Source organism: Syngnathoides biaculeatus, chromosome 6, assembly GCF_019802595.1.
Source record: "Syngnathoides biaculeatus isolate LvHL_M chromosome 6, ASM1980259v1, whole genome shotgun sequence".
Lineage (NCBI taxonomy): Eukaryota > Metazoa > Chordata > Actinopteri > Syngnathiformes > Syngnathidae > Syngnathoides > Syngnathoides biaculeatus.
This window is the reverse complement of record NC_084645.1, coordinates 13156917-13169473: the sequence shown is the minus strand read 5'-3', so window position 1 is coordinate 13169473 and position 12557 is coordinate 13156917. Positions and strand designations below refer to the sequence as shown.

At 38.5% G+C, this 12557-nt stretch overlaps 1 protein-coding gene across 4 annotated transcripts in view; it reads left to right on the top strand.

The window, feature by feature from the left end:
- LOC133502157 (leucine-rich repeat-containing protein 4C-like) overlaps positions 1-12557 on the top strand; it is a 76271-nt gene that overhangs the window by 51483 nt on the left and 12231 nt on the right. For 2 of the 4 annotated variants that reach the window (XM_061822632.1, XM_061822631.1), the window contains exon 2: positions 5981-6035. The gene's annotated coding sequence lies outside the window, so the exon portion shown is untranslated. Of the gene's footprint in view, positions 1-5980; positions 6052-12557 lie in introns of all 4 variants that reach the window. The other 2 variants (XM_061822630.1, XM_061822629.1) reach the window with 1 other exon arrangement.

Sequence of the window (12557 nt, the reverse complement as noted above, 5' to 3'; positions counted from 1 at the left end):
ACCAACTATTCATCTCCATTTAGTCCTCTCATCCCTAATGAAAGGGTCTTCATGAAAACAGACCATATTATATTTAGACGGAAACATTTTAAAGGCTAACCAATTACCTTATCCGCAGGTGACAGGAATTGTTAAAATATAGCTCATGAAATATATATATATATATATAAGTCAGTCACATTTGACGGGCGCGCTCGCAAATGTACAGTCAAGCATGAAAAATCGCGTACATAAAATCTGTCAAGATTAGGAAAAATAGATATTGAAAGACGTCACTTAATTTGTGTAGTCTTGACATTAATGTATGTGTTTATTTCCAAAACATTATGAACAATACAAGCCTGCTCTTAAACAATCAGTATTCACCCAGAAATAGTAAATGCAAGTTAACCGTTCTGAGCATGTTGGGAAGTTAGCCCTAAAGCGCATGTTCAGAGCTGCTTCATGTACTGCGAGCGCATTTACGTTTAAAGTCACCAGCATTATGAGCCTCGCCAAAGGAAATACAGTTGCACTGAAAACATTTCTGGGATATAACACAGGTAATGTTTTATTATATAACAATAATAAGTATGAGATTGTGGTTTACTTTGACTTAATCTAAATTCTAACGTTAGACTAGTCTGTCCATATATTTAAATGCAAACGGTCATTTTGCCCATGGTACGTGTTATTTTGAAGTTGAAAACTTTACCCCTCTACATGCTATAGGAAGATATAGATCATCTACTGCTATCTTTCATCAATGGATTGACAATAGATACCGCCGTAAATTACGCTAGATTATAACAATACATCATGATTGCCGACAGGAATTTTTGTGACAATGTATCGCTAGCTTGTTGCCACTAACACCGATTATCTTGAACTAAGCTTTCAGCATTTTCAAAACATTGTGGGTATAGACCATTCATGTTTATTCCTTGACAGGCAAGTGCATTTAACTTTTCTTCAGATTAAGTTTGTCAATTCAAGAATTTTTATTGATGAAAAATTTAAAATACCATTTTATATTATGTTCTACTAATATCATTTAAAATTGGAAACTATCATTTCTGAGTTTGATTTTTTTGTTTTCTATTTTTAAGTATGTATTTGTTTGTTTTATTTTTAATTTACAGTTATTTTATAACAATCCAGTAATTTATTTTAAGGTCTTGAGATTCCATCCCTAATCACACCCGCAATTTTATGTGCGAGTATGACTGACCACACCCGTATATTTTTCAAATGTGTATGACTGATATGTGTATATATATATATATATATATATATATATATATATATATAAAATTATACACAGATATTATCCAACGATCTGGCAATAGTTGTCACTCGTGCAGTGCATGTCACACTGCATGCAAAAACACACAAACATGCATGCACACACACACGCATGTACACACACACTCAGGGTGTCTCTCCTAGAGATAAGTAGAATAAAAGTCTGTTTACCAACAAAGGTGGTATCCTCTCAAGATACGTTTTAATTGAAAATGTTGATTTTTGCTACATTTTTATTCTCTTTTGTCACACATCAAACTAATTAATATAAGAGTTATAAAATGGCTTTCTTTGTTCCACGTAATTGTTTTTTTGTCTTAAGCCTATTATTTTGTTTTATCTGGTCACCATCATATTACTTCGGCTCTTTTTTTTTTTTGAAATATGAAAGGAAACCCAGTGTGGATTTGCAGTGTGTCAAGGAACAAAATTATTTGATTCCATGGGTCTTTGTAAACTAATCAGTATGATATCTCAATGCTTTTAAAATGGCACAGTCTTGCATTTGTGTCATGATATTTTTCATTTGGCATCGATCCATCCCCCTTACCATTATTTCTTTCTTGCCTTAGCGATTCAGCTTGGCAGGAACTTTCTAACAGACACAGATGGATTTACCATTACAGAATGACAAATGGCAGGAGCAACTGAGCTGATTGCAGCACTTGCTACTTCTTTGGGAGCCTATGCTCACCACATCCTAACACCACATAGTCTACCCCGACTAAAGATTCTGATTGAACTGGTGGCTCTGCAGTCAATAGATTAAGCCTGGCATGCATTTCCGCTTATTTCCAGCAGGTGATGTGGTCTGACCTGCATGTCAAAATACCCACAGTTGTAAAGAATTAGATAATGGCATCAGGTGTGATTTGTTGTTGTACTACTACTCTTATGGAGAACATCATCTCTTTGAAGAAATTGGTTATGGAGACAGCTTGATGACAACAAGAAAAAAATGTTTTTCTTGACTGGCTGTTTTATGCACGTTCTATTTCCAGTACTATTACCTGGACTGATGCAATTTACCATAGTTGGTATTTTTCTTATCATAAAGGGGCTCTGAGCTGATCCCTGATGCAGTCCCATCTCCACATTAGATTCTTGTGTCACACATACGGCTCACTTCATCACTGTTCTGCTGCCCTCATACATGTCCTGTACTATTCCAACATACTGCTCTGCCACACCAGACTTACACATGCAGTACCACAGTTACTCTCTTGGTTCTCTGTCATAGGGTTTATCTTGATCCGTAAGGACACAATTTAGCTCCTTCTGACTTTTTCTGTACTTTTCCACTAGAATCCTCAATGCAAATAATGCATCTCTGATATTCTTTCTATGCATGAAAGCAGGCTTCTGCTACCAAATACTAACTTCTGTACTAAGTGTCGCCTCTACTCTTTCCCATAGCTTAATTGTGGGGCTCATCATCTTTATTCGCCTATTGTTCCCGCAGTTCTGCACATCGCCTTTGTTCTTAAAAATGGGAACAAGCACACATTTTCTCCATTCTTTGGGCATCTTCTCACCTGCTAGTATTCACTTGAACAAGTTGGTCAAAAAATCCACAGCCACTCCCACATATTGCTTCAATACCTCCACAGGTATGTCATAAGTACCAATGGCCTTTCCATTTTTTATCCTTTTTATTGCCTTTCTAACTTGCCCGTTACTAATCATTGCCAATTCCTCATCCACCACAATTGCCTCTTCGACTCTTCCTTCCCTTTCATTTTCTTCATTCATCAACCTTTCTAAGTATTCTTTCCATCTATTTAACCAACTATCAGTCAACATATTTCCATCTCTATCCTTACACACCCTTACCTGCTGCACAGCCTTCCCATCTCTATCCCTCTGTCTAGCCAACCCGTCGAGATCCTTTTCTTCTTCTTTACTGTCCAACCTGGTGTACATGTTATCATCTGCCTCTTGTTTAGCCTCAGCCACCTCTACCTTGCCCCACATTGCATCACAATATATTCCTTTAGCCACTCCTCAGTCTTCTCAGTGTCCCACTTCTTCACTAACCTCTTTCCTTGTATGACTGCTTGTACTTTTGGGTTCCACCTCCAAGTCCCCTTGTCCCTTGCCTGTCTGTCTGATCACCTTGGCTGTACTAGTCCAGTTTTCCTGTAGCTTCTCCTGTCCACCAAGAGGAGAGAAAACTGTTGAGCAGCTGAAACCATCAACAAACTGTCTCAACTCAATACTATCCATCCATCCATCCATCCATCCATCCATCCATCCATCCATTTTCTTAGCTGCGGGGAGTGCTAGAGCCTATCCCAGCTGTCAAAAAGTAGGGGGCAGGGTACACCCTGAACTGGTTGCCAGCCAACCGGAGGGCACATTGAGACAAACAACCACACTCACAGTCACACCTAGAGGCAATTTAGAGTGTCCAGTTAATGTTGCATGTTTTTAGGATCTGGGAGGAAACCGGGGTGTCCAGAGAAATCCCAACAAATAATCAATTGCTCACTTGAGTCTGGCGTGTTTTGTAAAGTTCTTAAAGTTCCTGCTATTAAGCCTCTTCTAAAAAACAGAGCACTGGACACTTCAGTATTAGCAAGCTATAGACCAATCTCTAACCTCCCTTTCATAATCAATCTTGTTGAGAAAGTTATTATATTTTTATTAACTCAGTAATCTCTTGAGAATTTAAATGGACTTTTTGACAAATTTCAATCAGTTGTCTGAACTCATCACAGTACAGAATCTCCTTTTATCAAAGTCCTAAATGATATAAGATTGAATACTGACTCGGGAAAGCTGTCAATTTTGGCTTTGTTGGATCTCAGTGCGGCTTTTGACACGGTGGATCACAATATACTGCTAAACAGGTTGGGAATGTTGGCAGGACAAAATGGAACCGTCCTTGAATTGTTCAGGTCCGAGCTGGAGGAAAGGGGCTACTTCGTAACCATTTGGGAGTGTGCAATCTCAATAAATGGCAATGCCATTTGGGGTCCCTCAAAGGTCAGTTCTTGGCCCCCTCCTGTTCAACCTCTGTATGCTAGGCCTTGGGTAAAATTTTCCAGAACTTTAGTTTTGAATATCATAGCTATGCAGGTGACACACAGTTATATGAACCAGTGTCTTCATATGACTACAGTTCGATTGAGGTGTTGTGCGACGATTTAAAGTTGATAAATAACTTGATAAGCCAAAATTTGCTTCTACTAAACCACAACAAAACTGAGAATTGTTTTTGCAATAAAGAAAAAAAGGATTGCTGTTCGTAAATACCTGGACTCGTGATCGTTAAAAAGCGACATCCAAGTTCTGATAAATTCCGACCTGACCTTCAACAGTCCTATCAAATCAATTGCTAAAACTGCCTTTTACCATTTGAAGAACATATCTCGAGTGAAGGCTTGCATGTGTTAAGCAGACCAGGTCAGCTCATCCATGCTTTTGTCTCAAGTAGACTTGACTATTGTAATGATCTTCATACTTAGTATCAAACAGTTGGAGCTCATTCAGAATGCTGCAGCTCAGGTTCTGACCAGAACAAAGAGGTCAGAGCACATCACTTCAATTTTTAAGTCTTGACACTGCCTTCCAGTCATCTTTAGAATAGATTTTATAGTTCTGGTACAACTCCAAGTGTCAGTGTTTTAAAATCCAGATTAAAATCTCTTCTTTATTTCTTGCGTTTTAGAGTGCTTCCACTTTTCAGGGATATTTCTTGCACTTGAAGCTGTATAATTGTACTTTTTATTTTCAAATGTTTTATTTTTGTATTTGAATGCTTTTAATCATGTAAAGCACATTAAGTTACATTGTGTATGAAATGCGCTGCACAAATAAATTTGCTTTGCTTTGCTACTATATGTGTATACACTATCCTGCACTCTGTGGGCATGATGATGTATTCTGTTTGCTTTTGTCCACCTTTATTTATTTAGCATGCATCTCTCTTTTTTCTGTGTCTCTGTTCAAGTTTGGAAGTGTTTCATCCAAGTGTATGAGGATTAGTGGTGGATATGAAAATCAGTTCTGACTTAGAACCATTTTGAGAATGCCAGTGCTGAGTAAATATTTGAATAATTTTATAACTAATTTAGTCTTTGTGGTATAATTATTCATTTGTACAATTGCAATGCCTTGATTTTAGTAAAGACAACAGACTCAAAGCCAATGATGTAATTGGGCAAATGTTTTGTTTAATTGCATTAAATAACCTGGGATAAAGAAACTAAATACAGAATAAAAACTAAAACACAACATGCCATGAATATGTAGGGACCAATAGAGGTTCTGAAAGGGTTACCAGCAAAACCTGGCTCATCGTGGCCATAAACATCAGACAGTGCTTCATTATCTGGTAAAAAAACAATCACATGCAGACAGTTTGCAGAAAAAAAATTAAATAAAATTCGGTGTTGATGACTGCAGAGAACTGCTCTCAAACGTAGCAAGAGTTCGAAAGAAAAGCTAACTAGATGACTCAATCACTATTTACAGTCGAACCAGTGAAGAGAATTTCTGATCAAATTTATTTCATCCAGAGGGATAAAAAAATATATATGAATTTTAGCCACTGATTTATTGTATCTCGGGCTTTCATTTGTGGTGCATTATTAATGCTGTGTTCCACCGAGAATACTAATCTATGGATGGGAAAGTATACATAGAGTATGTTGAAGTAGCAATAATTTTATTTCACCTCTTGTATTTTCAGGACCAGTGTTATGTATTGGAGTTTTGAACTAGAATGACGGGAACCCATCTGAACTGTAAGTGACTTGGCAGGTAAGAACTCCCTTTATTTAAAAAAAGCATGATGCAAGCTGGGAGATACACTTGGGAGAATGTGGAGTGTGGCTTTACATGGATTTACCATTTTGTACATAAAAAAAAATGCACACATACTCGTTCGCAGTTCATTTGCTTCTCTCTAAGTGTTTTTTTCTGCAAAACTCCACAACACTAGTTGGCAGTATCTTACCTTTCAGCTTCCATGGTCATAGAGCATTTTTAGTTGACCTGTTACATCACATCAAAACATTGTAGCTGTGGATGGCCAGCAGCAATAAAATAAATGACTTCACAGCTCTCCCCATCACATAAATCCTTCCCGCCTTACTTACATTTGTGGATGCTCTTTTCCTCTCTTTATGTAAAATATGTGTAATTTCTTGTGTCATTGCAGCTTCTGCAGCCTTTATCACGTCAATATGGACTGGACTACAGTTGATAAAAAGGCAACGCAGTTGTATCATTTCATAACAACACTAAGTAATACACAGTAGTACATATTAAAACTCTACAAGTCATCTTTCCATCCATCCATACATTCATCCATTTTCTTAGCCACTTATCCTCACAAGGGTCATGGGAGTGCTGGAGCCAATCTCATTTGTCAACGAACGGGAGGGAGGGTACACCTTGAATTAGTTGCCAGCCAATCGGAGGGCACATGGAGAAAGACAACTTCTCACTTACAATCACACCAAGGGGCAATTTAGAGTGTCCAATCAACGTTGCATGTTTTTGGGATGTGGGAGGAAACTGGAGTGCCTGAAGAAAACCCACGCAGGCACAGGGAGGACATGCAACCTTCACACAGACGGGGCCGGTGGGCCAATGTTTAACCTACAACAATCCATATGAAACTAAATATGAAAAAATTCAGTGCTCAATATACAGTAAATGAGTAAATGTAAAGCATCCATTATCTGAGCCGCTTATCCTCACAAGGGTCAGGGGTTACTGGAGCCTGTCCCACCTAAATTCAGCCAGGAGGCAGGGTACACCCTGACCTGGTTGGAAGCCAATCCCTTTTAGCAATTTTTTTTCTATTGAAATATTGGATTTTTTTTTTTCATTCATTGTGATGCAGATGTAAATGAACAATTTAATACTTGCAGAAAGGAAAATAAATGGAACTGAAGAAGTAAAGTGGTAGACAGTGAACATGGCACACATAAACTCTTCACATCCTGGTCACCACCTGTTGAACCTGCTGCCCTCTGGCAGGCGGTACAGGTCCCACAATACATCAAGTCCTTGAACTCAAAACCACTGAACATAGTACTGTAATGTAAGACTGTGCAACTACACTTTTGTTTGCTTTCCTTGGTTTTAATGATCGACCAAAGCCTGGACAGGGAGCATAAGACTACAAAATACATTATGTGCATTTATTCATGTATTTATTCATGTATTTATTTATTTATTTATTTATTTATTTATTTATGCAATAACTGTGCCTTGATGTAAGCATTTTATCTGTTCTTACCTAAGATTTTCTTCTATTTTCATTCTATTTTATTCACGTATGCACCTTGTGGAGAAGCACTCATCCATCCATTTTCTGAGCTGCTCATCCTCATGAAGGTCACAGGAGTGCCGGACCCTATCCCAGCTCTAAACCAAACCTGTTGACTGGATAAACACTGCTGCCTTAAAGGCCAATCAGGCCATTAAGGAAGAAAAAAAAACAATTACTATAATAGTGTATACTTTTTGCCAGGAGGCGCAGTTGTTTCATTGTTCACAAGATTGTAATCCATTATGTTTTGCATTTGGCATCTGTCTTCCCAGGCTGCTTATATATATATATATATATATATATATATATATATATATATATATAGTGGAATGGTGAATCTGCTGGTAAAGCATTGGCCTAACAGTTCTGAGGTCCCGGGTTCGATCCCGGCCTTGCCGGTGTGGAGTTTGCATGTTCTCCCCGTGCCTACGTGGGTCATCTCCGGGCACTCCGGTTTCCTCCCACATCCCAAAAACATGCAAGATTAATTGGACACTCTAAATTACCCCTAGGTGTGATTGTGAGTGCGGCTGTTTGTCTCGATATGCCCTGTGATTGCCTGCCAACCAGTTCAGGGTGTACCCTGCCTCCTGCCCGTTGACACCTGCGATGGGCTCCAGTACTCCCCGCGAGCCTCGTGAGGATAAGCAGCAAAAAAATGAATGGATATATATATATATATATATATATATATATATATATATATATATATATATATATATATATATATAGGGGCAGTTTAGAGTGTCCAATTAACCTTGCATGTTTTTGGGATGTGGAAGGAAACTAGAGTGCCCGAAGAAAATCCACATATGCACAGGGAGAACCTACAAACTCCACACAGGCAGGGCCGGGATCAAACCCCGGACCTCAGAACTGTTAGGCCAACGCTATATATATACAGCATATCAGCGATGCATTCCATACCTATTGATTCCCTTTTGTGATACCCAACCACTTGTTTATTAAAACCACAGCTGGTATAACCAGGATCTGACGGATTCTGTCTTGGATTATGAATGCACCAAATTTACATTTGATGCATGCAGTTCACTGAAACACTCAATTTTACAAAACAGATTCCCAGGCTTTCACAAGCACAAATTCCATCACTTGGATGTCAACTGTATGCATTTGCTTGCAACATTTGAGCGACCTTACCACACAATTGTAAGGGTCAGTGTAATGCATACTAACTCTGACCTTAATGCAATGCGAGAGTGTCAACAATATTAAGGACTGGCACTGCCATCCTTGAAGAGTCGTGAACATCCATTTTCTGGCCACACCCACTTTGAAAACCAGTTCAGGAGAGGTAGCCCCCAAAAAATTAAACAAAGCTATAAATTAAAATTTGCCAATTTAAAGTCACTGACCTGTTCTAACACATCAATATAACAATAAAATTAGCATCTCAAATGTTTGAATGATCATACTCATGAATGACCTGAAGAGCTTAAGCTTAATAAAAGTACTTTTTTAGCTGTGTTGGGCAATGGGGGGAGAACTTGTTGCACCATATTTTAAATATTTATTCTCACTCTCGTACAGTGCAGACACTTTTTCCTTGCTCTGCTTGATTTGCCTGTGTTTAGATATTTTTCTTGGTGATAAGCTTGTCCCAAAAAAAAAAAAAAAAAAATAGAAGGAGCGATTCCTGGATACTTTATAAACCTGTGGGATGGTACATTTTTTGAGATAGTCAGTTGTTGCCATATTCCAAAATTTTCTGATGCCCTCTCACCATTACATGATAGGGCCTCCTAATTAGCAAATGCCTGGTGTTTGCCACAAGACCAGCCATCAAGATGAGTCTCTTTTCCATTCAGGACTATCGCGGACTACTGCAGTGGATGTCAATCGTGAAATCTAAAATCCATTATCTTGAAGTATTATGTCGATGTAAATGGTCAGTTGTGGAAAGAAACCACTCGACCAATGTCTCAAAATGGTGACTAGAAGTGTGCTAACAGACTTACACTTAGCTCAACCCGAGGACGGATGTAGACTGTGGAAACAGTAATGCATCCTCCAGCATTTCTCCCTGGAATTTACTTGGAGTAAAGCACAAAGACACCAGCAGATTATCGAGGAATCCAGATGGGCTGCGTTGTGGGTTGTCTCAACCCAGAGTAAGCGGCCATGGATGGTTGCTACAGCAAAGAGAAAGGAAAAAGCTTGTGAGTAAATGCAAAATGTTGACATTAGACTTACAAATAGATTTGAGCCACTTTAACAGGACCCTTCCCAAGAATGCTCAACCACCACTGAAAAATATGGAATTAAATTATTCAAGAAAAAATCAGGACCCCAATGTTAATAGTTGGTGATGGAGCTGTCAAGGAAGTGAAACATTTTTGCAGTGAGAAGAACACCAAAGTACTGTGCTTTACCAATGACACGGTGTCTGATATCTCCTTAAAAAATCCTAGAGATCACTTTTCATCAGCCAACAGCAAACTCTGTCATTATAACCACATGGGCCTTGGATGGTCTCAAGCACCAATCAGTGGTATTGAAGTGAGATTTCATCGATCTCCAAACAAAAGGGCAATGTTTGGTTGCTAGTTGTTTTTATAAGTGGACCTCTCTCACTTGTATGATTTGGAGATGAACTTTTATCAAAAATATGTCAATTAAATAAGTGGTTAAGTGAAGTGCATACTGCACTACCAGTGATTGTCACTGACAAGTTCTGTGTTTTTTTTTTTTTTTTTAGAACGCAATAAGTATTGTTGGATGGCAACATTTTTTACTGTGTACACCATTCACAGACCCAAAAAGAAAACATTGGCGATGTTTACACAACTCAAGGATGAAAGGATGCAGTTGTTTCCAAACATTCAGAGGAACCAAATAAGGTGACACAAGGTGGAGACAGATTCATTGGGGTCATCTAAACAATCGCTTTGCGTCTTGCAAATGACAAATGAAATTAGCCAGCGCTTTTAGTTTCCTACACCTCTCCCTGCCCCATTGGTGCCAAGCCCAACACAAAACTGGAGTCCAGCCCACACCACGCCAAGATCTTCCTCCCTTTCCCCCTCGCCTGAAACCACCATCTACTAAGATGCGGAGGGCCGCTCCTACACTCATGAAAAATCTTATCTGTTAATCTCACTGATATTTGGAGGGTGTTTTCCAGATAATGCAGTCCCCAATGGAGATCAGGCATCTTTTATCCCTGTAATTCCAAGGAACAGAAAGTTCATCCAAGAAATGTGGCACAAAAAAATTAGAACTAATAACTAAGTGAGGTTAAAATCTGAGTCTTTCAAACCATTGTCTTCAGTTATCTCTGCGAGACTAGCTCTTTTAAATATCAGGTCACTGGGTAATAAATCAATGTTGATAAATGACATCATTACAACATATAGTGAACAAATACAATCAATCAGGTTAAATATCAGCACCAATCAGCAAAATCATACAATGATACTACATTTAAAGCCACCCTGGGGAAACTCTATTACAATGTCAGAATTTGATATAGTTGATCAAAATCCTGTAGATAAAATGAAATAAAAAGACCTGAAACCATCAACAAGCTGTCTTGAATTAATACCATCTGACATTCTCAAAACCAATGTGATTATTTGCAAGCTGATTTGCAGCATTTAATAAAAAAAACCCATCACTTCACTCTTGTGAGTTTCCTAAAGCTATTAAAGTAGCTGCTTTTAATTATCTTAAAAAAAAAAACAACAAAAAAACTGAGTGCTGGATGCTTACATGTTAGCAAGGTATAGACCCACCTTAAATCTCACTTTCAAAGCCAAGGTTGTGAAGAAAGTTATTTTTTGTGAACTCAGCAATTTCTTCAATTTAAAATGACCTTTTGACAAATTTCAATCAGGTTTCCAAACTCATCACAGTACAAAATCTTCTATACCCAATGTGCTAAGTGATATTAGGTTGAATACTGACTCAGGAAAGGTGTCAGTTTTGGTCTTGTTGGATCTCAGTGCAGCTTTTGATATGGTAGCGCATACTCGTCAACTGCTGAACAGGTTGGAAACAAGGTTGGAAAGGAGTAACATAACCAATGGAAGTGCTCAATCTCAACAAATGACCATCACCTATGGGGTTCCCTTCCTGTTGGGCCTATATTTGCAACTCTTGAGTAAAATTATTCCTAACTTTAATTTTGACTATCATAGCGATGCAGATGACCCACAATTATATCTAGCAGTGTCTCCATATGATGATTCAATTGAAGTGTTATGCCACTGTCAAAAGCAGATAAATAACTGGATGAGCCAAAATTTTCTTCAACTAAACCACAAAAAAACGTAACTATTTTTTTTTTGCAAGTGTCAAACAGACCAGGAGAAGCATCCATGGTTTTATCTCTAGACCTGACTTTTAAAATGGTCTTCTGACTGAAATCCTCAAAAAAAGAACATCAAAACAGCTGATGCTCAGGTTCCGACTAGAACCAAGAGGTCAGAGCATATCACTATAATTCTTAATGTCTTTTCACTGGCTTGCAGTCATTTTTAGAATAGATTTTACAGCTGTTACTGGTCTACAAATCATGAAATGGTTTAGGTCCTGAATACATGAAATAAAGTCACTGATGGTGTAGTGGTACACACGCCTTTCCTTTGGTGCCGGCAGCATGGGATCGATTCCCGCTCAGCGATGGTGTAGATATCTCCCCTGGGACTGACTACCGACCAGTTCAGGGTGTAGTCTGCCTTTCGCCCGAAGCTAGGTTTGATACGCTCCTGCTTTCCCGCAACCCTTGTGAAGGTAAGTGGGTTGGATATGACGTGACATGAAATAAAATCTCAAGGAATATAAACCCAGTAGGGCACTGAGATCGATAGACTCAGGTCAAACAGTGGAGCGGAGAATGTACAAACATGGTGAAGCAGCATTTAGCTATTATGCTGCACACAAATTGAATAAATTGTCCATAAAAGTGACATCAGTCCCAAGTATGAATGTTTTTAAATCTGGGTTAAAACCTTCTTGATTC